Source organism: Suncus etruscus, chromosome 1, assembly GCF_024139225.1.
Source record: "Suncus etruscus isolate mSunEtr1 chromosome 1, mSunEtr1.pri.cur, whole genome shotgun sequence".
In the NCBI taxonomy this organism is placed as follows: Eukaryota; Metazoa; Chordata; class Mammalia; order Eulipotyphla; family Soricidae; genus Suncus; species Suncus etruscus.
The window spans coordinates 125,120,597-125,148,424 of record NC_064848.1 but is presented as its reverse complement, the minus strand read 5'-3'; the positions used below and the strand labels follow the sequence as shown (position 1 = coordinate 125,148,424).

Genomic DNA, 27,828 nt, shown 5'->3' with positions numbered 1-27,828 from the left:
AAGATGAACACCCAATGATCAAACTTCACTTGGAAGGCAAACCCTTTGATGGAATGATAGATACGGGTGCTCAGGTTACCGTAATTTCTGATAAAGAATGGCCAGAAAATTGGCCTCTTCAGGAAATCCCGTATTCCCTAGAAGGAATAGGAGGCCTCAGTTCCTGTCTGTTGAGTATGAGGACTATACTATTTTACGGCCCAGAAAATCAAAAAGCAATAATCAGACCTCACGTGGGCCCATTTTCACCATCCCTGTGGGGCCGTGACCTACACAAACAGTGGAAAGCAGAATTCCACATCCCATTAGCTCCAGAAGAGCCCGAACCTTCTTTTGATTTAAAAACCAAAAATTTTTAGTGGGGGCCACTGCCGTAAAAACACCAGCACCAATAAAAATAAAATGGAAATCTGATGAACCAATTTGGACAGGTCAGTGGCCCCTTAAAACTGATAAATTAAAGGTGCTGACAGAAAAAAACCGGCTAACCTTTGCAAAAGCTGGCTCCCTGTGTGTGACACCAGGCGGGGAAAATCCGCAAAAGTACACCGGCCCAGTGGGGCTCAGCTGTGAAAGACTGTGAGTGTGACCTGTCTATGTCTGTCTACTGTCCTCTTGCGTGAAACTCTTGCGAGTGGGGCAAAAAGAGGCTCAGAGGAGCACGGCCACTCTGCTTCGCTACGCGGCCGTGCACTCTTTCTAAGGAAAGAACTCCATTGCAACAAGAAGGAAAAATCACACTAAGAACGGCGCTATATCACAGAAGCAAACATTTCTCTCTGGACTGTCTTCTCTGTTGCATGCTCGGGCCTAAGATTTGACCCAGTGTGAGGCTTCATCCACGGAGGACTCCCCTCCCTTAGAGGCAAGTCAGCCCATCCAGAAAGGGAGGAGCCAGAGGAGTGTGCTGCCTACATCATATAGACAAAGAATATGGGAGGAATTACTTTCCCCAACTTTAAACTGTACTACAAAGCAACAATTATCAAAACAGCATGGTATTGGAATAAGGATAGGTCCTCAGATCAGTGGAATAGGCTTGAATACTCAGAAAATGTTCCCCAGAGATACAACCATCTAATTTTTGATAAAGGAGCAGGAAATCATAAATGGAGCAGGGAAAGCCTCTTCAACAAGTGGTGTTGGCACAATTGGATAGCCACTTGCAAAAAATTAAACTTAGACCCCCAGCTAACATCATGTACAAAGGTAAAATCCAAATGGATTAAAGACCTCGATATCAGCCCCCAAACCATAAGATATATAGAACAGCACATAGGCAAATCACTACAGGACATTACAGGCATCTTCAAGGAGGAAACTGCACTCTCCAAGCAAGTGAAAGCAGAGATTAACAGATGGGAATATATTAAGCTGAGAAGCTTCTGCACCTCAAAGGAAATAGTGCCCAGGATACAAGAGCCACCCACTGAGTGGGAGAAACTATTCACCCAATACCCATCAGATAAGGGGCTAATCTCCAAAATATACAAGGCACTGACAGAACTTTACAAGAAAAAAACATCTAACCCCATCAAAAAATGGGGAGAAGAAATGAACAGACACTTTGACAAAGAAGAAATACGCATGGCCAAAAGACACATGAAAAAATGTTCCACATCACTAATCATCAGGGAGATGCAAATCAAAACAACGATGAGATACCACCTCACACCCCAGAGAATGGCACACATCACAAAGAATGAGAATAAACAGTGTTGGCGGGGATGTGGAGAGAAAGGAACTCTTATCCACTGCTGGTGGGAATGCTGTCTAGTTCAACCTTTATGGAAAGCAATATGGAGATTCCTCCAAAAACTGGAAATCGAGCTCCCATACGATCCAGCTATACCACTCCTAGGAATATACCCTAGGAACACAAAAATACAATACAAAAACCCCTTCCTTACACCTATATTCATTGCAGCTCTATTTACCATAGCAAGACTCTGGAAACAACCAAGATGCCCTTCAACAGACGAATGGCTAAAGAAACTGTGGTACATATACACAATGGAATATTATGCAGCTGTCAGGAGAGATGAAGTCATGAAATTTTCCTATACATGGATGTACATGGAAACTATTATGCTGAGTGAAATAAGTCAGAGAGAGAGAGAAAAACGCAGAATGGTCTCACTCATCTATGGGTTTTAAGAAAAATGAAAGACACCCTTGTAATAATAATTTTCAGACACAAAAGAGAAAAGAGCTGAAAGTTCCAGCTCACCTCAGGAAGCTCACCACAAAGAGTGATGAGTTTAGTTAGAGAAATAACTACATTTTGAACTGTCCTAATATTGAGAATGTATGAGGGAAATGTAGAGCCTGTTTAGGGTACAGGCGGGGGTTGGGGGGGGAGGAGGGAGATTTGGGACTTGGGTGATGGGAATGTTGCACTGGTGATGGGTGGTGTTCCTTTTATGACTAAAACCCAAACACAATCATGTATGTAATCAAGGTGTTTAAATAAAAAAAAAATTAAAAAAAAAAAAGAAAAAAAAAAAGGTGCTGACAGAATTAGTGGAGGAACAGCTAAGTTTAGGACATATTGAACCATCTTTTTCTCAATGGAATTCACCTATATTCACTATAAAAAAGAAATCCGGTAAATGGAGACTTTTGATGGATCTTAGAGCTATAAATTTATCCATGATACCTATGGGCAAATTGCAGACTGGTTTACCATCACCTGTAGTTATTCCAAAGGAATGGCCACTAATTATAATTGATCTGAAAGACTGCTTCTACCATATTCCTATCCACCCAGATGATAAAAAACGTTTTGCATTCTCAGTTCCTTCTCTCAATAATACCCATCCCTGCAGACGTTTCCAATGGACTGTTCTCCCCCAAGGCATGCTGAATTCCCCAACCATGTGTCAGTTTTTTGTAGATAAGGTTTTGAGCCCTGCTCGTGAAAAATTTCCTCAAGCCATGATATTTCATTATACAGATGATATCTTGCTCACAATGAACAACGAAACAGATTTACAGGAATTATACTCTTATGTTACTGACTGTTTACAAACATCAGGACTGAAAATAGCTTTAGAAAAAAATACAGATAATGCCACCGTATCAATATTTGGGTTTTATTTTGGACCGGACGTCTATACGTCCACAAAAATTTTCTATCAAAAAAGAAAACCTCAGAACGCTTAATGATTTTCAGAGACTTTTAGGTGACGTAAATTGGCTCCGCCCTGCACTAGGAATCCCAAATGCAGAGTTATCTAATCTGTTTAAAACGTTGGAGGGTGATCCTGCTTTAGATAGCCCGAGAAATTTAACAACAGCTGCAAAAAATGAATTGAACATCTTCTTGAGCAGATTACAAAAATCGTTTCTCTCAAGATTCATCCCAGGAAAAAAGGTATTACTGTTAATCTTCCCTACTATAGAAACCCCCACAGGGGCCTTGATGCAACAGTCAGGACCTTTGGAATGGGTGTATTTACATAACAAACAACCTCGCTCAGTTGTCCCCTACTTACAACTGATTTCAGAGATTATTATCAAGGCAAAACTCAGATCTATATCTTTACTAGGTTTTGATCCAGATATAATAGTTTTGCCAGTACCAAAAAAGGAAATTGAGTCAATATTGCCAATTAATGAATCTCTACAAAGGGCCCTCTCAGATTTCACAGGAGAAATATCCTCCCATTATCCAGCAGGAAAAATTTGGGACTTTTTAAAGAAAACTCAGTTTGTTATTTCTTCAATTGTTCGGGATTCCCCTATCCCCAATGCCAAGGTTTTTTACATTGATGGATCCCAAAATGGAAAAGGAGGAATAACTGAAGACAACATTAATATGACCATAGATACCAAATATAAATCTGCACAGAAAGTTGAATTAGCAACGTTAATTTACCTGTTAGAAAATGTATCTGAAGCCATGAATATAGTTTCTGATTCTTTGTATGTGATAAATTTATGTCATGTGATAGCCACTGCATCCCTTAATGCTAATAACCCGATCATACAGGACTTACTTAAACAATTACAGCAGCTTCTTCAAAAACGAACTGAGCCCATCTTCATCACACATATTAGAGCCCACTCAGGTCTTCCAGAACCTATGGCTCAAGAAAATAAAACTGCTGACTTGCTAGCAATGCCTATATTTAAATCACCTATAGAGGAACATTCAGCCCTACACACAAATGCTCGCCGTTTACATGTGAATTACCAAATTCCATGGAGGCAAGCTAGAGAAATCGTAGAAAACTGCAACGTATGTGCACCGTTAACAAAAAAGACTCACATAGCAGGAGCAAACCCAAGAGGCTTACAGTCTAACGAACTTTGGCAAATGGATATAACTCAAACAGATTTATTTCCAAGGAAACCTTATCTTCATGTTGTGGTGAACACTTATTCTCGGTTTATGTGGGCAATTCCCATGTCTTCTCAAAAATCTAAGGCTGCTTGTAGTTTTCTTTTACAATGTTTCTCTGTGATGGGTATTCCATATTCTATAAAAACTGATAATGGGCCAGCCTATGTTAGCAAAACTTTTGAATTTTTTTGTAAGGAATGGCAGATAAGACATATCAGAGGAATTCCTTACAATTGTAGGGGACAGGCCATTGTAGAAAGAACTCACAGAACCTTAAAAACTCAATTGCAAAAAAATAAAAAAAGAGGTTTACCACCAACGGATTTGCTATCTTTGACTCTTATCACACTAAATTACTTTAACTTACCCCAAGGGGAAAGCTACACTGCAGCGGAAAGACATTTTAAAGAAGATATTCAGAGACAAGAAACAACCCATAAACCTATTTGGATCAAGGAGGATGAAAAATGGATAGCTGGCTATCTTCTCCTAAGAGGAAGGGGTTATGCCTATGTTTCTATAAATAATGACCCTCCCAAGAAATTTTGGGTTCCATTACGTCTTGTTAGAAATCGGGCTAGCACAAATGATCAGGTTCAGACTACAAACTCCCCTTCAGAGAAAAAACAGAATACTTCAGACACTAACAGCAGTAATATTACTAAGGTCTCTGGGGCAGGGAACGATTTAGCTGTCACACACCATACAATGAGTGAGACTGATGGTAGTGATAAACCCTTACACTCCGAGATGCAAAAGGAAAAACAGGAACCTGTCTTAACTGGGCTCCAAAATATAGAAAACTCTTGCTACATGAACTCAATGTTGCAATGCTTGTATAATATTTCAGACTTAACTCAGTATTTTTATAAAAATCATTATAAAAAGGATATTAACAAGAAAAATCCGATGGGGCATGAAGGTAAATTAGCCGAAGAATTTGGTAGGCTCATCAAAACCATGGGAAATGGATTTCATAGATATATTAACCCTGAAAGCTTCAAAGTAACAATTGGTTTACTTAATGACCAGTTTGCTGGACACAATCAGCAGGATCCTCACGAACTACTGATGTTCCTAATAGAGGGATTACATCAGAACTTGCTTACTGTAAATCTAATGACAGACAAAACTACACATCTCATGGGAAATGAAAATTATGAACAATTTAGTCCAGAACACCAAAAGGCTCATAAATCTATTATTTAGGACAATTCAAATCTATACTCCAGTGTCTCACTTGCCACCAAAAGTCTGAGGTTTATGAGACATTTGTTCATTTGTCTTTGGCTGTTACATCTACAGATAAATGTACATTACAGGAATGCCTCTCTGAATTTTTTAAAGAAGAAGAATTAAGAAATGACAACAAAGTTCTGTGCAACAGTTGCAAAAATAGAAGGGATTTTTCAAAGAAAACGTACTTATGGAAACTGCCACCAGTACTTATAATACACTTGAAACGTTTTGCTTTTGATGGCAAACAAATAAAAAAATTGCATACTTATGTAAATTACTATCGTAATTAATGTTTTTCTATTTTAGTTTTTAATATTAGGAATCGATGTTGTATTACATTAAGGTTTTGCTTTCTTGACTTTAGGTTTGTGAGTTATATATTATTGTCTATAATTTCCCAAATTATATTTTTGTCTGTTCTCAGGGTTTTTTGCGTGGGCGCATCATAGGCAAAATACTAGGTTTATAGAAGGTTCCATCCATTTTGGATGGGCCCTCAAGTTGTTTATTTACACAGGGAGGGTCTCTGCCTTAAACATTTTGTTTTGGTTTGTGACTTAAGCTCCCATCTATAAATAGTCGACATCAATTTCAGACATCTTATGAACTTCAAACTGGATTAAGAACTTGGACTAAGTTCAGATACCTATTGATCATCATTGCAGTGGCTCCCCACTGTGCAGAGGGTGTATGTGCCTCTTCTTCCGAAATAAAGGCCTAGTTCAATGCCCTCAAAGATGGGCTTTCTGGTCTACCTGAACTTAAATGAAAATGGAGCTGGAGAGATAGCATGGAGGCCGAACATGGAGGTGAGGCATTGGCCTTTCATGCAGAAGGTCATTGGTTCAAATGCCGGTATCTGCCAGGAGCGATTTCTGAACGTGGAGTCAGAAGTAACTCCTGAGCACTGCCAGGTGTGACCCAAAAACGACCACCACCACCACCAACAACAACAACAAATAAAGAAAAGGTGCTTCTTCTTGCCTGCTACACAACCTTTCTGGTGTCTCTTCAAAAGATCTATGTACGTCTTAGATTTATCTTCTCAGGAGCTTGTAGTTGATTCCTTGATACATGTTTCTGGTTTTAGACACCCTGTGCTTAGGTTAGAAGTTTTTCTTTACATTTTCCTGTGATGCGCTTATGCAAACAGCCGCTCTTTTATTATTGACTAATTTTTCTTTTAATAATTGTAGACAATATTGTTTGTTTACTAAAAACAAAAGGGGGAATTGTTGTGTATGTAAATATTTTGGGGGATTACTATGTTGCTCACCCTAATCTGTTCCCTACCCTAGGGTGTGACCTAGCATTATGCCCCCACCCTAGGGTAGGACCTGATTCTGCTTCCACCATTGGTTGGTATCTGATCCCACCATTGGGTGGGACCTGACTCTGGAGTATAAGAACAAGGGTCTGTGGAAGGCGAGGAGCTTTTTGCTGGCTGGAACTGAATCTGAGTCTTTGGACTTCAGTTTTGTCCATCCGAATAAAGCAAATATTTCCACGAGCCTAATTGTCTGCGAGCTGTTTACCCGCTGTTTCACCTCAGAACCGTGAGCTAGACAGGGTGGCAAACGCGTGCTCTGAGCTGGAAGAAAAGGGCCTCATTCTCCATCCCTCCATCAGTCAACCTCTTCAGGGGCTGACCTGCTACAGACCAGTCCAGATATTTTTGTGTTCTAATCAGTGGTTCTCAAACTAATAGATACACAGGCCACATATTGTGTTTATTCCCATTTTGTGTTTTCACTTCAAAATAAGATATATGCAGTGTGCATAGGAATTGTTCATAGTTTTTGTCTTTACTATATTCTGATCCTCCGTGGTCTGAGGACAGTGAGCTGGCTCCTGTTGAAAAAGTTTGAGGACCACTGCCAGATAAACCATTGTAGTGAAAATCAGTCTACGTGCATAACTAGGCTTAGTGAGATGCCACCATTCTTTGATGGACAAACAATATGGGGTATGAACAAAGGAAGTGCTCAAGAGATAGAGTAGTTGTCTTATATTATGTATAAGCCAAATCACTTGCTTTCCAAAAGAATTCAGAATTTTTCAAAATTCTTTCAAAATTGTAGAGGCACTATAAATTGCTCTCAATTTTAATGTCTTTTAAAGCAATCTTTAAGAAATTCATTCATTCAGGTAGTTTCAAAATTAGCTGATTAGAGCAGAAAAATACATAGGGATTGGAGTTTTTGATTGATTATTAATTTATAAAGTATTTGTGCCTTATTGTAAGTGTTTTACAAGTATAAATGTAATAATCCTTGCAAAGAATCACATAAAGTCAATATTACTATCTGCCCTTTACAATTGAGATAACAGAAACAAAATAATTCACCCAAGGTAACACAGGTTTTATTTCGCAACTTCAGGCAACATTATCTGTGCTCAGAGATTGCATCCATCTTCGTACTCAGAAATCATTCCTGAGCTATGTTTGGGTACCACATGCTACGCCAAGGTGAACACAAGTTAGCCTCATGTAAGGCAAGGCATGATCCTTTGTTTTCTCACTTTCGCTAGATCTTACAGGCTATTAATTAAAGGATTAAAATTCAAACCCACTATTCCAGAGATTATGTGCTTAACATTTTGCTGGATATGTCTTATATGCTTAGCAGTGTGTTTTGTTTTTCATAGGTACTAATTTCACAATTGCATTTGAATTCTAGGTTGTGTAACTCACTCAATAAATCTTATTAACCCCAAATCTTAAATGAATAGCATATAACATGATTTATTTGTTGAAGTCTTGTAGAAGATTTGGGAGATGAGGAAAACAGAGATAAATAGAATTTTATCTTGTAATATCTTGCATAATCTTGCATGGATGATACAAGAAAGCCTGTATAACAATTATAAATCAGTAAGTGACATAAGAAATTCTATCGAATAGTGAACAATATTCTGATGTAAAATGTGACAAATAAAAAATCCATACATTTTTAAAAAGTTTTGGGTGATTTTGTGGGACTTGGGGGACCATATGTGTTGTTAAAATTGAATCCACATTGGTCTTGTGCCAGGCAAGCATCCTACCCATTATAATAGCTCTCTGGTCTTCCAAAATATTGTTTTTCTATAAGTGAAACCTATTTCTAGTATCCTTCCTCCCTGATTGTAAGAATACAGCTGTTTTTAATTAAATTAGTAAATTCAGCACATGTGGTAACTTATTTCATTTAGGTCTTTAGCTTGGTCATCTAAGGCCTTACAATTCTGCTTTGATGGTTCAAGTGTTTCTTTAAGGAGAGTAACTTTGGGCCTCAGCTCTTCTCTGATATGTGCCAATAAGGCATGAGATGGAAATCATCTGGTTTGGTTAATAGTATATTTCCACTGTATTTGATGAAATATTAAAGTCCTATGGGCCTCACCATGAAATCACATGTCTTCTACCTTGCTTCCGCCTGCTACTTCTTGCCTTCATCCAAGGCTCATCTGTTATTAATATCGTTCACTCTCATACCCCACTATTCATTATTGAGCTTAGAAAAATTTCAGTGGCTCTTCTGAGATGCTGGGGGCCAGTGCGAGGTAAGACAGGACCTACTTTCCAGACCTTCTTCATGGTCACATCAAACTGATGGATTCCATGCATCCCAGAGAAGTTGGCATTTCCAAAATGTGTGTTATTGTGTTGGGTTTTCTTTCTTTAAATAGCCATAAAAATGCCTGGCTGGATTATCAAAAATTTCCCCTGACACAAGCCTATTGAATACAATTAGAATACTGAGTATCATGACTTAGTGAGAAGCCCAGAGTTTTCTAAACTGTCTTCCCCACAGTACTAGTCCATTTTTTAAAATCATATTCACAGGAATGGGTTTCTGTAGCTCTTCATAACTTTTTTCAGTTTTTTTTTGGGGGGGGAGGGGGGTTTGGGTCACAACCGGCAGTGCTCAGGGGTCACTCCTTGCTCTATGCTCAGAAATCGCTCCTGGCAGGCTTAGGGGACCATATGGGATGCTGGGATTTGAACCACCTCCTTCTGCGTGCAAGGCAAAAGCCTTAACTCCATGCTATCTCTCCGGCCCCTCAGTTTTTTTTTTTTTTTTTGGTTTTTGGGCCACACCCGTTTGACGCTCAGGGGTTACTCCTGGCTATGTGCTCAGAAATCGCCCCTGGCTTGGGGGGACCATATGGGACGCCGGGGGATCGAACCGCGGTCCTTCCTTGGCTAGCGCTTGCAAGGCAGACACCTTACCTCCAGCGCCACCTACCCGGCCCCCCTCAGTTTGTTTTTTAAATAATAAAAAATATAGTAGATGAGGCCAGAACAATAGCACAGAGGTAGGGCATTTGCCTTTCACGTGGCTGACCCAGGACGGACTTTAGTTCGATCCCTGGCATCCCATATGGTCCCCCAAGCCAGGAGCAATTTCTGAGCGCATAGCCAGGAGTAACCCCTGAGCGTCACAGGGTGTGGCCCAAACACAAAACAAAACAAAACAAATATCTATGATATAGCAAATCTTCTCTAGAGATCGATCTTTTTTGGTTTGTTTGTTTTCAAAATACCCAGATCTTCTGATTTAGAATCCTTGGCTTTCACAATTCTGACCCCTACTATGAGTTGCAAGATCTTACTTGGAACTAAAGCCAAGAACTGGCCTCTGATTAAGCTTGTGGCCCTGATAGTCAGTCATGTCTAAGGCCAATATGTGCTACTCATATCCTGAGCTGGTGATCTTGAAAGGGGTTTGAGCAGGGGGTTGATGATACTAGCATAGAGACTCTAAAGTTCTTATCCTTTAGCACATTTATGCAATATGTGAAACTGAAATGCCTGGTCATGTTTAGAAAGCTTTTAGAAAGCTTTTTTTTCTTTAACTTTTCATATGAGGAATTTTTTAATTACTTAAGCCTTTTAGCCCAGAAAACTGATCCTCAAGACTTTGTCACTGGTGTTTCTAAACATTCACTGAGCTATTTTGGGAGTGGGGTATAAGAAAAGAGGGAAATGCCATTAACTGAATTCTGATGTGCCAGCATTGTAGGCATCATTTTTCCAGTTAAAAAAAAAAACACACGAAGGTAAATATTATTATGTTTTTACCTTATAGAAACAAGCTCTGAAAGTTCAGCAATGTATCTTTATAGAAGCTATAAAACAAAGTGAGCATAAGCACAATCACTTGAACAGGTCTGTCAGGTGGTAAATTGGCTTGGCCACTTACTAGCAGTGTGATTTTGGATGGTTTTCTTAACCCCTTTGTCCTAATTTTTTTCCTTTTTCTTTTAATAGGTGACATTCCAGGCCAGGAAAGAGATGGGTGCCATTTCTGATTTTATATGGCCGGGCAGTGTGAGCTTAAAGGGTATTCTAGCTTCGGGGTGCTTGAGCTCACCAGTGGCTCACACTATGCTTATTGGTCATATAGTACCAGGGTTAAAACTTAGGATCTTTAGGGTCTTTCTTTTTAAGGTGACAGCAGCAGGCCTCAGGCTTCAAGCTGAATAAAAAAGATACTTGGTTTCAAAAATAAAAAATAAAAACAGAGAGAGAGAGAATAAAAACAGGATATTTTTAATACAGTTCTATATGCTCTACTTGAGTTATCTCCCTGGCCCTGGACTTTGGTGTCCTTGATTGCAAAATTAGAAAAAAATGATAATGTATGTATATATATATGTATGTATATATAGTATATATAAAGAATTAGAAGTTTCTAGAATTTAGTGAATGATATGGAAAAACATTTCATATATTATTTCTCTTATTTTTAATTTCCCTAGGCTTAAGACAAGTAACAGCATAAGACTGAATCTAGATCAGGTTGCTATTTTATGTAAATTATTTCTTATAATAATTAACACAATACTTGTATTTATTGATTTTTATATTTTACCCAAGAATCTTAGAGGGAAATAAGTCAGGAAAAATAGAATTATTTGTGATTTTAATGGATTTAGTGGTATATAGAAATAGGACTTGAGAATAGGTAGAAGTTTTATATAAGCATATTTTATTTTTATTACTAGAAATATATAAGATCAATAAGAAGATTTAAGTATCTTTTCTATAAATGGAGAGCAATGAAAATGCACTGAAAAAATCTAGGTGTTATATTAAAGAAATAGTGAAAAATACTTACTTGACCTGCCCAATATCAAATACCAGTTCTTTTATGCCTTATTCCCTTTCTTATAGCAATTAGCAGGTGAAATATTCATATGTAATGCTCTTTTGAAAGAGTCTTCACTTAATTCTGACCACTGAGATCAGAGGAAATTTAAAGATCTTCTAAAGAAGCTTTTGTTTCCTGATAAAAGAAATGACATATTAAAATCACCATTCCTTCTTTCTTCCTTATTTGAATACTGAAATGATACTCTTATTTGGGACAGCACTCTTAAAATTAAAAAGGCCAAAAGTGAGGAACTCAAAGCATAATGATAAAAAGAGCCTATTTCTTAGAACATCACTAAGCTATTGCTACTATATTAGACTGCTCACATTCTTGTTATTCAAAATCTATAAATTCCTCATTTTTATTTATTTTGGTGGAATACTTAAAGGTACACATTCTAATAAATTCAGGTAGTTTTATTTAACTACAATTTCTATTTTACTCATAACTTTCTTATTCTCAGGTATAATTACTTCTATTTTATGTTATAATGATTATCTACATAAATTGAAATTGAACAGAATATATTTGATTAAAAGGTTCAGTCAAAATTGGGGTATATGAACATGAAACCCAGGATTAATTTTTAATAACTTGGGGTTGTTTGTAATACTCTTTCTTTTCTCTAGCTTTCTTCCAATCCATTTCTTCTCACCCTTTTTCTTGAACTCTCTCTTCACTTTTCCTTTTATTTTTTACTTTGGGGTCACACCTGGTGGTGTTCATCTGGTTACTTCTGGCTCTGCACTTTGAAATTAGCTCTGGTAGGCTTGGGGGATCAAATGGGATGCCAGTCATTGAACCAGGATTGGTCACATGCAAGGATAACGCCCTACCCAAAGTGCTATCATTATGCTCCCTCCTTTTCTTCCTTTATTAAAAAATATTATTATGGCTTTTCTACTTGTTAGAACCATGTTACATAGCATGGAGGAATTAGCTTGTATACATATAATGACATGTTGAGTACATCACCTCAAGAACATTTACTAGGATTGTCTCACATTTGAAGTTAAGCTTTAGATAGCTGACTTCATACTTTATTGAGGACTTGCAAGAATATCTCAGTCTTCCATTCTTCTCAGAGCTGTGACCAATTGAGAGAAATACACCAAACATATTTAGAAATTTGAGGAATGACCCCTAGGTTAAAACGTCAGGTACAGTCTCCATAGTACAGGAATTAATTTATAAGTAAGTTACCATCTACATGTGAAATACCTTATAAAGATATGCAATTTATTGCATGAAGATATTCTAGGGTCAAAGATACATGGTGTAAAAGTCATATACATAAAAGGAATTGTATGTTTTAATCTTCTGTTACTGTGTAATGTTACCTTCAATCCTCTGTCTTTCTTGCTCATTGGGCAGGAAGTGTGGGGAGTGTGATAAGGTATTTCAACTTGCCTTATGACATGTTTTACTGCTTTATAGTTTAAAAATAATCTTGCTTCATGCTAATACAATTTCTTTTTGGAGAATCCTTCCGACTTCAGTGCTCATCATTTTAGCTTCTGATTTCAAGGGAAAGACTATGTGCCTTTGTGCTATGAAAGACTTTTGAATTATGTTTTATTTCCTCAGACAATAAAGTATGGTTTTCAGATGATCAGATGAGGGAGCTTGCTGTTAATTTTAATAAATTTAATTTCTTAAGTTATAAGTTTGAAAACATAGCTTTAAAAATATTCAAATATTCATCTAATACCTTGATGTTTCAGAATTTGCCTGGTTCTACTTTTATAAGACCCTAAAATAAAATAACAACTATAAAATTTTAATCTCTACATATTTTAAATATCTATTCTTTTAAAAACATCAACTGAGGCCTTAATACCACCTTTATATTCACATTTATACACTAAGTTATTTTATTTATTTATTTTGGTTTTGGGGTCACAGCCAGAAGTGCTTTGGGGTTACTCCTGGCTCTACACTCGGAAATCGCTCCTGGCAGGCTCGGGGGACCATGGGATGTCAGGATTCGAACCACCGTCCTTCTGCATGCAAGGCAAACACCCTACCTCCATGCTATCTCTCCAGCCCCACACTAAGTTATTTTAAATATATTATTAAGTCCAAGTATTTTTTACCCCCATTGACCTTGGAAAGAAAGTGTAAATATTTGGTGACCTATAGAAATGTGTCAAACCTATTATTATATAAATTAATGAATAGATGTCATCACTTAGTATAATTACATTTGAAGCACAATAGGATGAGTAGAAATTTTCAGTTGCTGATTTGAAGTTGAATTTTGTTTTGAAGTGGGTGCAGCGAATGAAAGGGACATTCCATTTATAAAAAAATTATTCTTTTTTTTCTAAAAAAGTATAGGATTTTATTTACACATAGAATCTAAAAAATTAAATACATAATTTATTTTACATGGAGAATTTATAATAAAACTCTCAGATACACAAAATTGATTGGTGGTTACCAGAGACAGTAGATTAAAACGTTTAAATTATCTACTATAAAATCTGTCAAAGAGATGTAACACACAGAATGATGACAATAGGAAAATAGAGTACTGCTATTAAAGAAATTACAAAGGATGGATGGAAAATACTATGAGAACTATATTGTATACAATTATAAAAACAGAATGTTGGACTTATGAAAGTAATATAATACCTTTGTCAACTATACTTAATAAGAGCATTAATTTCCTGGGGCTGGCGAGGTGGCGCTAGAGATAAGGTGTCTGCCTTGCAAACGCTAGCCAAGGAAGGACCACGGTTTGATCCCCCAGCGTCCCATATGGTTTCCCCAAGCCAGGGGCAATTTCTGAGCACTTAGCCAGGAGTAACCCCTGAGCCTCAAACGGGTGTGGCCAGAAAAAAAAGAAAAAGCATTAATTCCCAACAATTGCTAAACAATTGAGTATATATATTTTGATTTGCTATTTAGACTCAAAATAAAAATGTATACTTTTATGTATAGATGATGATAAATGGTAACTAAAATTGACATTTCCATATTATACATTTATTTTAAAATGGTTGAAACTTAATTGAAAATGTTTTTTGTTTTTTAGTCTTTGTGCTGGGAATGATGGACTTTTCCACTGAAGGATGAATACACAACTGATGAATACAACAACAAGACAAAAAACATGAGACTGAAAGATCAAGCCCAGTTTTACCTGATGAAGTCTTCTATACCTGTACATCAGAAAATAGTCACCATCTAAAAAGTCACACAGATGGAATGGATTACAGAACCTTTGGTTTGGGACTTACTTATGTTTAAAAAAATAAATGACAGGGATCAAAATAATAAAACTATACAACTAAATGGAAAGGGAAGGTAGGGGGGAAATCCCTCTTGCCAGTCTCTACCTTCATCCCTCAAGTCACAATCCCAGAGTAAGAGCATGTATGCATATAATTCTATTTTATACTGTTTATAAAATAGGCAAAGTATATCTCTCTTCTCTTTTTACACAGCCTTTTCACCAACAGACATGTGCTAATCATTTGTATGCATTTATTATGCTAATCACAAGCATCAAAAATCAACTGCTACAGTTTGATGTCAAATTTCATCACTTAACACCTGTACATACATACATGAAATGATAACTCTTCTATATTACTATATTCATAGTAATTCATTAAAATTGTCTCAAATATAGTAGGATATACAAGTGTATGTATAAAGTATATATACATGTATACAAATTCTAAATCATATTTAACAGTAGTAGAAGCTATTTATGAATATTTGATACAGATAACACAGTATTTCTTTATTCAAAATCACTGTTCTGTTGGGCTGAAACACAGGCTTATTTCCTATTTATGCCTAACCGACTAAGATAAACAAAGGAGTGTTAAATATTGATTGATATATTTGAAACTATGCATTTTATCTATCTGATTTATGTATCTCTTGAAGACATAAACCAATTTAAAAATAAGTCATAACAGTAAAGTCCTGTAAATATAAAAATATATTTCTAGTTACTTTGGTCATTCCTTTCCATAAGTTTACTCAATTGAGCATTCATTTTGTATCCTATTATAAGAAATAAAATTTTTAAAGGATAATGCTACAATACTGGATACTTGAGTGTATAGTAATAGAATTCATCTCAAAGAAAATACATAATTTTTTGCTATATAAATAAAGTTGAAGTCAATTTACACAAATTGTTATTTTCTTTTGTAAAAATGGCTGAGCAAGTGGCCGGAGAGATAGCACAGTGGCTTGCAAGCAGCCGATCCAGGACCTAAGGTGGTTGGTTCGAATCCCGGAGTCCCATATGGTCCCCCGTGCCTGCCAGGAGCTATTTCTGAGAAGATAGCCAGGAATAAACCCTGAGCACCGCAGGGTGTGGCCCAAAAACAAAAAGAAAAACAAAATGGCTAAACAAGCTTTAACTGACAATCCTGGCCATGTAGCCTAATCTGGGAGTTTGACACTGTTTTTGATAGGGCTCGTAAATTTTTCTTGGTCCTTTTAAGGAGAAAAAAAATTTAAATTCAATATCGACAAATTTTTGCTTGTAGTTTATTATGCATCATTAAAAAAACACTAAGTCAGACAAATTCAAGTTGTCCAGGGAAATAGTCTCAACTCTTTCTGTCATGTCTGATAATTTAATCTGTGTAAGTTTTTTTAAAGTTATTTCTGTACACTTTGTGATATCTGATTTGATTAAATACCACATATTTATAAAACAACCTTTTCTTTTTATTTTTTGTCTGATATGAGTCACATTTGGTGCTCAGAGATTGTGCTGGAGATTGAACCCGGATCTCCAATATCCAAAGCATAGCCTCAGCCCATTAAGCTATCTATATCTCCTGCCCCACAATTTTTTAAAAGCTAAATTTAAACATTAACCAAGTTTACCTTCTAATATAGAGGTGGGGAGAGGAGATCAAGATCTCCAGCATATGCTCTTTTTCTGTCTTACTTTACAAATCTTATTCCTCAAAACTCGTAGTAGCCCAAGAAATTTAACGACACTGGTTCTGCTATCTGTCATACTTGTGACCTAGTGAGACTTTTAAAAGAATTAAGTAACTGATACATATTTGTTGTTGAAGTGTAATCTGGAACACAATTTTATCTTTTAGCCTAATCTGGTGTTTCTTGGATTTGGAAAATATTTATTGATCCTTTTGTAGGGTGGGATCAAAAATTCAGAGTTCTAGAACATTCTCATCTATCTGGTTCTGCCAAAAGTTAAGACTAGTTTACCTAATCCATTTTCTAAAGATACATTTGTAAAAAAAAAAAAAAAAGGGTACAAATCAGAATACTATGCAATCCTTAATCCTTTCCAAAAAATAAACTTATTGGTTATCTTTTAGAAATAAATACTATATAAATACTTATTCCTTGTAGGTATGAATACTTGTACTATAAGAGTCTTAGAATGATTTATAAATCTAGTAATATTACATAAAAAAATTTAGAACCTCAAAAAAAAAACCCCATAAAATTAGGGGCCAGAGTGATATTATTTTGGATAGGACCTGGGTTCAACAAGATTCTCCGAGCCTGCCAGTAGTGAATACTGATGACCAGAGTCAGAAATAATAAATCTTGAACACCTCTAATATGCCCCCCTCAGAAAATATGACCCTAAACCACAAAACTTACAATATTATCACTGTTAATCCTCAATACAACCTTGCATGGTATTACAATCAATGTAAAAATCAGTTAACAAAAATTAAAATAATCTGGTTTTGATTTGCTAACATCAAATAATTGGAAAGGATGAATTCGAATTTAATCAATATTTCTTCCAAACAGAAGCCTCATTACTTTTCTATTTAAAGTTACACAGTTATTTCATATCCTTAAAGAGTAGTAAATGCAACTAAGAAAAGGATATCCACTGAATAACTGTCTCTTCAACAAAACTAACAAAGATAAAAATTTGGGCTTGTATTTTGAGCAGATTATTTGAAGATATCTGAGATTCATAATTTTCATAGTTTATATATATCAAATATTAGGTGCAAAATGAAAAAGATAGTTTGAAATTCACCTCATTGAAATCCAAACAGATTTCTGATATTATCATACATATTCACAAATAAGAAAACAATAAGGAATAGAAAAAACAAGCAGTTCTTTTGCTTTTGGAAAACGAACAACTGAATATATTTAGAAAGGCAGAAAAACATTGTCTCATCATAGATTATAAGTCTTCCTTAGACATTAACACATAACTGTAATAAATCTTAATACAGCCATATTGTTATCCTTATAAAGATCAAACCTACCAGTAAAAATGACATTTTTACCACACTAATCTAAATTTCATCACTTAAAAGTAGTTGTACATGCCAATTTCTAACCTTTTGGAGAACATACTGTGTAACAGATTTTAGTCACCGGAATGAATTATTTGCTCAGAAATGCATCATTGTCTCAACTGTGATTATGATTGGTAGTCAATACTTTTATTTTCCAGTAGAAAGAAAAATTTCTAAGAAAATACAGATTCCTTGTGGTTTTATCAATCAAGAGAGCCTTTCTGAGCAGCTTCTGAGCAAACATTTCTGAACAGATTGATCACAGATCTGGGATCTTTACTCCTCATAATGGCACAACCAGAAACAATCTTGTTAGCTCCTGACTCTGGATACCTGCGCTACCATGGCCTTTATGTCCAAAGACAGAAACTGAGTCCTCAACCAGTGAATGTCTGGCATCATATTGTCCATAAATTTTTGCCCTCCACACCAGGTTCCACTTTCATAACCAAGGCCATTTCTATCTGATTAACCCGTGGGGCCAAATACTCAACTGTAGTTCCAGGTTTGACGGCAAGGCCAACTTTCACTCCATTTTCCCGAGTATATTTAATTAAAGCCCGCCTAGCTTCTCAGTGGCCTCCACTGAGAGAGTTATATTGATTAGCCATTGGCTTTACCCAGTGTTCCATCTGGACACCATCATGTGCATAACAAAGAAGGGGTCCTGGCCTAGTTGCTTTGGGGAACTTTCTACTATAGAATGACCAACAGTGATGTTGGGAATAAAACGCCGGTCTATAACATGTCTATTACATCTAGGTGAAGATAGTCAGCTCTGGAATTCAGCACCTGGAGGCACTTGGTTCCTAACCTGGCCAGGTTGCTGTTGAAGATGGATGGGCCAATCTTGCAACCAGACGCCAGGGTGTTAGTTCCAGAAGCGACTTTGTCCACTAATCCTTGGGAAGATGAAGGCGTCACCCCACTTGGGCTCAGTGTTTTTCGAGAATGTATTCTTATATGAATGGTGGAAGGCATTGACCCTTAACATTCTAGATAAAAAATTAGAAAATGCTTGTTAACCCATGAGAGCTAAATAGGCTGAATTATTTTCAATGAAATTTCCAGTGAATTTTTTCCAATAGTCTCCCAGAATGGAGTAGTTCGGAGGTTCCCAACACACTTTTTTAATATTTATAATTGTTTCTAAGAAAACATTGTTTCTTTTCTAAGAAAAGTTTCTAAAAATTGAGAAACTTAAATGTCATAACTGCTCCTATAAACTTTTATTTTCTCACAGATTAAGTTTTATCTCATAATTATTAAAAGCAAGTAGGTCACTCTTTCATCTTCAGTGTTACAATGGTAACATTTCTTAGATCCTAAAGTATGACAGAAAGTAGAGAAATATGATTTTAATATACTGAATAAATAAAATGAAAATGAAATAAAAAAAAAACCAACAAGACAATCCTGTTGTATGAATGGTATAAATTTTACTCCAAATAAGGTTAAGAGTAGCCCTTTATAACTCTTCAGCCTAGGGGGAATGTAGCTGGGCGGGTAAATGTGTAACAGCTGGCAAAGCTCTATTGCCAGTTCCTATTTTAGATTACTCAGAGTCCTGGCTCTGAGAATTGCAGTTCTAAATCTCAGAAATTAAAAAAAAAAACGTTTAGAGCTAATTTTTGAAATCTCATTTCTTTTTCAATTTGGGCATTTCATTAAGTTAATATTTACAAAAAGAAGTGTGTTTTTCAAAGAGTCAGTGGTATCTATAATAATGAATGACAAATCAGAAAGGCAGAAAGCTGTAGCATTGGTGTAATGAATGATTCAGTTGCCTTCAAGTTGCCTGTTAAACTATTGTGAAAACTTGCCATTGGCTAACTGCATGCTGGCTTATTTAGCAGGGGAAGTTTGAGAACCAATTAAATAAAATGTATTCCCTGAGCTCTCTCAAAGTACCTATTTATAAATATTTTGGACTCAAGATGCATTTTTCAAATGTTAGTAACATATTTATAAATCATATGAATTTTATTATCATTTCATTGAAGGGAATAAAATGCATGATAGATTTTGCTGTTCTAGATAATAAAAATTAGGAATAATAACTCAGTTTTCCTAATGCAAAAGAATAATTGTTTATTTTCCTGTTTTATGCTTAATATCACTATTCCACCATTATTATTATTATTATTATTATTATTATTATTATTATTATTATTGGATTTCTGGCCACACCTGGCACTGCCCAGGGGTTACTTCTGGCTCTGCACTCAGAAATCGTTGCTGGCAGGCTTGGGGGACCATATGGATGCCAGAAATCAAACCCTGGTCAACTACATGCAAGGCAAACACCCTATCACTGTGTTATTGCTCCAGTCCCAGCCCACCCTTATTATACTATCAAAAGACTGGAATTACAATACTTAAATAATCTGATCTGAGTATAAGTGGTAAAGTAAGACAGTTTTGTAATATAAAGCAAACATATGTGACCTTTTTCCTCAGTAAAGTGTTATATAAAATTATGAAAACCTGTCTTTGCTCTCTTGTTGCATAATGAACTTGGAAAATATGCACACTGAATCTTATGCCCCCCAATCCATTTATATCAGTAATTTCCTTAGAAATGCACAGGATTCCATATATGTTTCCTTTCATGAAAAAATATCCTGTTTCTATGCCTCCCTATGTGAATTATATGGGCTGAGTTTAGAAATATTTAGGAGTTGAAATCAATAGAAATTAGTGATTAGTCAGTCTGGTTCATGATGGAGAATCTAGAAATGATAAGATTTCTGGTTTGTACAATGGTATATGGATGTTACACCCATTAGTGATTAGGGCAAGCAGAAAACTGAATTATTAAATTATATTTACTAATACTACATAGTGAATAATTATTTAAAGTTTCTGTGTCAGGGCTGGAGCAATAAAACACAGCAGGTAAGGTGTTTGCCTTGCACACAGCCAACCCAGGACCAACTTGGGTTCAATATTCAGCTTCCCATATGTTCCCCCGAGCCTGCTAGGAACTATTTCTGAGTGTAGAGCCAAGGAGTAACCCTTTTGTGCTGCTGGATGTGGCCCCCAAACAAAACAAAATAAAAAATTTCTGTGTCTATGTTGGGAACCTAGAAGAGAGATGTGGTCTTGAGATAAAGATTCATGAGTAGTCAGCATATAGAATTATTCAAAATAATGTATTGGAATAAAATTGCTAATGAAAGTTGGTCAGAGATGTGGTACCAGATGTTAGACTAGAGACTACCACACTGAGGGATGGAGAGAAAACGAAATTGATGAAAAGGTAGAGCAACAACCAGAGTTATGGGTACCATGAAGTTACAGAGCCCATAGGTCAATTCCTATAAGAATTTTACATACGAGTGTAAGACTTTCTCACAAAATAAAAAACTAGTGTACCAATCATGTTCTAGTTGTTGGTAACTGTGACAAAGGCAGATTTTAATTTATTAGGCACAGCTAATATTAGGCACACCAGAAAATATTGAGAATATTGAGTGTATATATGTATAAACATATATACTACATATAAAATTAATTATAAAATCTATTGGTTCATTTAAATCATTTGGAAGTTGGAAAATTTAAATTTACAGGATAAGTCAGAAATCTGGAAACCTAGGAAGAGCCAATGTTTCACTGAGTCCAAAGACAGAGATAAAGGAACCCAGTGTTCCAGTTGGGCATGAGCATCCCACTCAGGCAAGGAGCAATCTTTGCTTTCTTCAGGCCTTCAGTTATCAGATGTGGGTCACTCAGACTGGAAATGGAAAAGTGTGCTTATCAGTCTACAACTTTAATTGTGATTATCACATCTGAAAACATCTTCATAGAACAATAATCAAATAATTGAGCCCCATGACCCATACAGTTGACTCATGAAATCAGCTATAACAGATGCTTTCCTCTTTATAATGATGCCTCTTTAGTAAATTTCTGAGTAAATATCACAAAACCAAAGAATCACTTCCATACTACAGCATTGAGTCACATCTTAAAGTTCAGTCCATTTAGGATAAGACCACTTAAGTAATGCCTTGGAATGCCACAACAAACTATCACATATGGGGTGATAAAATCACAGAAGTATGTTCTCTCACAGTCACAGGACTGAAAATCTTAAATTAAGCCACCACCAAGCAAACATTGGGCCACTGCTCCTTTCAAAGCAGCCCGGCTTCTTGCCAGCTTCTCGTAGTTATTGGCAATATTTGGAGTTCTTTGGATAACTCTATCTTCTCGTTTTATAGGGACACCAGTCATTAGTTTTTGACCTTACTCCAATACAAATTTATTCTAGTTTAACAATTTACAGAGATGGTGAACATGGTATCAAAGAGCCATGTGTCTTTTTAGACACTAAATTAAAATAAAATATAAAATAAGACAATAGAGGGATGTGTCTTTTTAGAACAAAAGAATAAACAGAAGTAGAGGGATTCCTGGAAGTGTTATCTATAAAATATAAATGAAGACAAATGCTCTTAAGATAGTTCTGAGTATAGCCAAAATAATGCCTAATAGAAAGCTTTTTTTTTTCTTGAGAAAGACTTATGATGTGTGAACAGGCATTCAAGATAAATTGATCATAATGAGTTAACATTCATTCTTACAATCAAACTCTTACTACATAGCTTTTTAATCAGGTGCTCTTATATAAAATTTTGAAGCAAATATATTTAGACATACTTGTAAGCTAAACCTAGAGTAGAATTTTATTGCATTTACAAAAATGAGAATTTTTGTAGATCAGAGATTTAACAGTACTGGCACAGTATACTAATGAAGAAAGGAAAGAAATGTAGATGGTGGAGGGATCCTATTCCTGGCTTCCTCCCTTAGTTATGACTATGATGATGATGGGCTGAAATCAAGGATCAGAAGGTCCTTCTCTGCCAGTAGACTCTGGACCCAAACTCATACAGGTGTCCCTATTTGCATCTATGATTGCTGAAGGGTGACTTCTAATGGTTAGACTTGCATTCACTCATGCTATCAATAGATAGCACAGGCCCTCATTTTAGATAGCTTACTTAGTATTAGATTTGGAAATGATACATTTATAAATAACTGACTTTCTTCAAACTACCCATTTAACTGTTTAAGGAACAATGGATTTTGAAACCATATTTGACATTGCTCAGGGATCAAATCTGTTAGGACACAGGGAATATATGCAGTTATGGAAATTAAAATTAAGTTGACTGCATATAAGGAAAGCACTTTAAGTCCTCTATAATTTCTACAGCCTTAATATGTAATTTTTAAATAAAATCTTAAAAAATAACAAATTTCTCAGGGCTAGAGAGGTTGCATAGTGAGTAGGGCATTTGCCTTGCATGTGGCTAACCCGGGTTCGATCCCTGGCATTCCATATGGTCCCCAAGGAATAATTTCTGACACAATGCCAGGAGTAAACACACTAAATATGACCCAAAAGCCAAAATTAAAAAAAAAGAAATGAATTTCTCAGGAAAAAATACATCATTAAACTATGAAAATTTTATAGTTTTGTAATTTACTGGAATTTTGCATTACAAAGCAAGATTTCTGGGCATATTGTATATATCCAATTTATGTGAAAGAATAGAATTTTAAGGGGCCCACAAATAGTGCTCAGGAATCCTGGTGTCACTACTTGTGGGTCCAAATGATTCAATTAGAGGACCAAGATTCTGGTATTCAAGTCCTGCATTGCTGGGAGTACCCTGCAATCCTTGGGGTACTATGCAGAGCAAGAGATCAAATATGGTGCAAGACCTAAGGCCTATATTAATTCCCTGAACTGAATGAATATAGTACAGTATTAAAGGCATAATTCAGAAATATATTTTATTGTTCATTAATTTATTTTTAAAGTTATTTTGTTATTTTGTTTTTTTTTTAGGCCACATTTGGCTATATTCAGGGATTATTTCTGATGGCTCTTTTCTCAGGAATTGCTCCTTGTAGACTCAGGAGACCATATGGGATACGAGGAATTGAATCTAGGTTGACAGCATGCAAGACAAATGCCCTAACACTCTGACCCCAACATTAATTTCTTTATATGGTATATTTTAAATAGCACATAACATTTTTAAAATAAATTTTTTTTGCTTGCCAACTTTATTTCTGAAGTTATATGCAAATAATTCAGCTATATTTGTTTAGATAATGAGCCCTAGAATTCAAAGCATTGAAAGGATAATGCCATTCTTTCCCTAATATTTTAGGGTACCATGTAGTTGCTCCTTTGTATGGTTTTTATAGAACATTTTCAGCCCCTGCTAAGTGACAGCCTTGAAGACTAAAATCTGTGTTCTTGGTGTTAGTGTTATACATAACAAATTCTCCAAAAGTATTAGTAAATGACAGACAGAACTGGAGAGAAAGAAGGAGTGTAATTAGGGAAGATGATTAGCATTTCTCTCCTTATCATCCTATGAACATAATTCACCTTTACAACAAAGTATGAAAATAGCATTAAAAAAGGCGCAATTGGGGCCTGAGAGATAGCATGAAGGTAAGGCATTTATTTGCCTTGCATGCAGAAGGACGATGGTTCGAATCCTGGCACCCTATATGGTCCCTGCCAGGAGAGATTTCTGAGTGCAGAGCCAGGAGTAAACCCTGAGCACTGCCGGGTGTGACCCCCCTCTTCAAAAAAAGGTTCAGTTTTAGTATTTTTATTTCTGCTGTGAAATAAGAAAAGACTATATAAAGCAAAGCTAGTGGAGAGATTAAGAAACCTTGGATTTCATTGTTGGTTTAAATGTAGTTAATTTTCAGTTGGGTTCTAGTCAAAGCGTTTGACCAATATTCACTGCTATACTTGTATGTAGGCAGGGACTGTTGAGATACAAAGACAAGTAAGAATGAGTTACGGAGCCAGCGAGGTGGCGCTAGAGGTAAGATGTCTGTCTGCGGGGCCGGGCGGTGGCGCTAGAGGTAAGGTGCCTGCCTTGCCTGCGGTCGCCTTGGACGGACCGCGGTTCGATCCCCCAGCGTCCCATATGGTCCCCCAAACCAGGAGTGACTTCTGAGCTCATAGCCAGGAGTAGCCCCTGAGCGTCACTGGGTGTGGCCCAAAAACCAAAAAAAAAAAAAAAAAAAAAAAAAAAAGATGTCTGTCTGCCTTGCAAGCACTAGCCAAGGAAAGATCGCGACCGCGGTTCGATCCCACCCCCCTCCGCCGTCCCATATGGTCCCCCCAAGCCAGGGGCGATTTCTGAGCGCTTAGCCAGGAGTAACCCCTGAGCATCAAACGGGTGTGGCCTGAAAAAGAAAACAAACAAACAAACAACAAAAAAGAACCAGTTACCATACTCTAGTGAGGGCGGATATGGAATAGATAACAGTGACACAATGTGTCAGCTGTCAGCTACTTTTAGAAGGTGTTTATATGCTTTTTTATTTTAAAAAAGTGGGGGTATTACTAATTTTATAGGGAGGGGTTGAAAGACTGCAGGAAAGAGGGGACATTGAGAAGGAATTTAAAAAAGGCCATTCACCAATGAAAGAGGTAAATACTACTTAATTCCAATACTGCTGTTTCTCAAAAGAAAGGGAAAATATCCCTGTAAGTACTTAAATTATTTGGTATCCTCTAACTCTCTCCACTCCATCTGTTCTCATCAGTATTGTTCTATAAGCAGGTAGCGACTATGAAAAGTTTTCAGGAGCAATAGAAGTAGTAGAAAAGGGAGGTGGGTCCTTGGTGAGTCACAGAACTGAAGTATTTAATAAAATGTCAATGCAGTTTACATAAATTTTCAAGAGAATCCTCAATTAAACAACAAATATCCTTATTCCACAAGCAGGTCTTTTAAACGGATGTGAGGCAATGAGTATAATTCATTCAGCCATAAAATCAAATCTAAGATGAATATAGGAACCACTTTCTTCCTCATATGTCAAGTATTTTCCTGTAGCAATGTGGTATTTAAAACTTGAATTAGAATGACAGTGCTAAAGTTCAGCCTGGCATTTTCAGTTGTTCAATAATAAGAAGTACCAGCAATAAAGATACATAATCTATTGGGTCTCTTTCAAGAGGCAAGATGATAATGGGTTTTAAGCAGCGATGCAAAAGAAAAATATTACATATAAAAGTGAAAATAATTTCCAATCCCATTCCTTTCTGTTGAGTTACTATGTGGGAGACTTCACCATTAATAATGAGATGTTCTTTGGTAGCAGTTAATCTATCATCCAATCTTAACTAACTCTCAGGGGTTAGATCCTGTGAAAAACATTGAGGCACTAAAGTCCATGTCAGTATGACACATTAGGAAAGGCATTACTACACACAGACCTCAGGATATATCTTTTTTAATATTAGAAAAGAGATCTCCTGGTTTTATTCTTCATCTGTGTTAAACATGGTTTAAGTTTATCCTAAATCTGATTGCTTATTCTCTCAAATATCATCATTGTGTCCATTTTTTAAATGACACTTTTTATGTGTTTGTAAGTATTTTGAGTACTTCATATATACTTATTATTTAATCACCCTACCACTTTTCAGGTAGGCATTACTGTCACTTTAATTTTTTATATGAGAAAAGTTAGAACAGAAATATTTAAGTAGCTTGTCAAGTTGAGATTCAAGACTTTAATCTGGAGAAGAGTCACAACCAACCAGCATCTATACTATTACTTGGTTTTCATGGTCTTCAGTATACATGCAAAATTATTCTTATGCACAGAATTATTTTTTGATATTTAATTCTATGAAGCTTCTATAAAGTTTTTAAATAATATCACAACAAAAATTTAATCAAGGGATTGCTTGTCTGTTAGTCATATAATGTGTTTTTGTTTAAAGCATTAGTAATCAAATGAAACATTAGCTGAAACAAGTTATCCAACAAGTACATAGTAATGTTGCACAATGGTTATACTTTACATATTTATGTTCCTTAATATTCTTCTCTATTCTGAATATTTGTAGGTTGCCTTCAGATAAGATTAGGGTGATATAATGGTCATATGGCCATCTTAGTGAAATAAAATACTTTCTAAAATCTTCTAAATATTGAGCAAACTGTGAAAAAATTTTATACTTAAAAATACAGTTGTGTTAACTTAAATCTTCTTAAGATGAAATATAGAGCCTTAGAAGTGTGGAACTCCAGGTGTTGTCACTGGTAAGAAAATTATGTAGTTTAAAAAGTTTATTTTATTTTAAAAACCCTGCTTAAAAAATTTATGCTGTTAAGTAGTTGGTGATAAATAAAGATTGTTGCATTATAATCTAAAGTAAGTTCTGTTAAATTTTATGAAAACACATTTCAGATTTCTGGCGTAGGTAATGGCAGCTAAATCTACTACTACTACAAATCACTCGCAGCTGCTTCCTTTAGCCAAAGTGAATTCAAACTGGCACATTTATTTTCTTAACTCAGAATTTCAGATATGGTACTGGAAGATGTCATTGAATTAGAAATTTAACCAGAAGGAAGAACTACCAAATTAGATCAAATTAGAAAATAACATAATAGTGGTTCCTGGAGGAGAAGGATCTGAAGTTAGAGTGGATCTCCTTCCTTCACTTATGTTCAATTTTTATTTTGTAATCCCATTTAAGACTTTCAAAATTTAATTAGGGGCTGGATAGTACTGCAAGTAGAGTGAGTCCAGGGTTGCTAGTGACTGACTCATTTTAGATCTTTGGCACCCTGAACTCTGCCTAGAATGACCCCTGATCCAGCTATGCCTCTCCCTCCAATTTAAATGAACATCTTTCTAGATCACCATTAGTGTGTACATATTTTATTAAGTAAACCAGAACTTAGTTTATTATTTATTACAATGTTCTAAATAAAACTTTTTAAATATATTTTATTAA

The 27,828-nt window shown here is 35.9% G+C and overlaps 1 protein-coding gene and 1 pseudogene across 1 annotated transcript in view; both read right to left on the bottom strand.

The window, feature by feature from the left end:
* The window catches only part of MET (MET proto-oncogene, receptor tyrosine kinase), an 811,679-nt gene that overhangs the window by 439,103 nt on the left and 344,748 nt on the right, over nt 1–27,828 (bottom strand). The gene's annotated exons all lie outside the window — the stretch shown is intronic.
* LOC126016081 (ribulose-phosphate 3-epimerase-like) lies at nt 18,221–18,998 on the bottom strand (annotated as a pseudogene).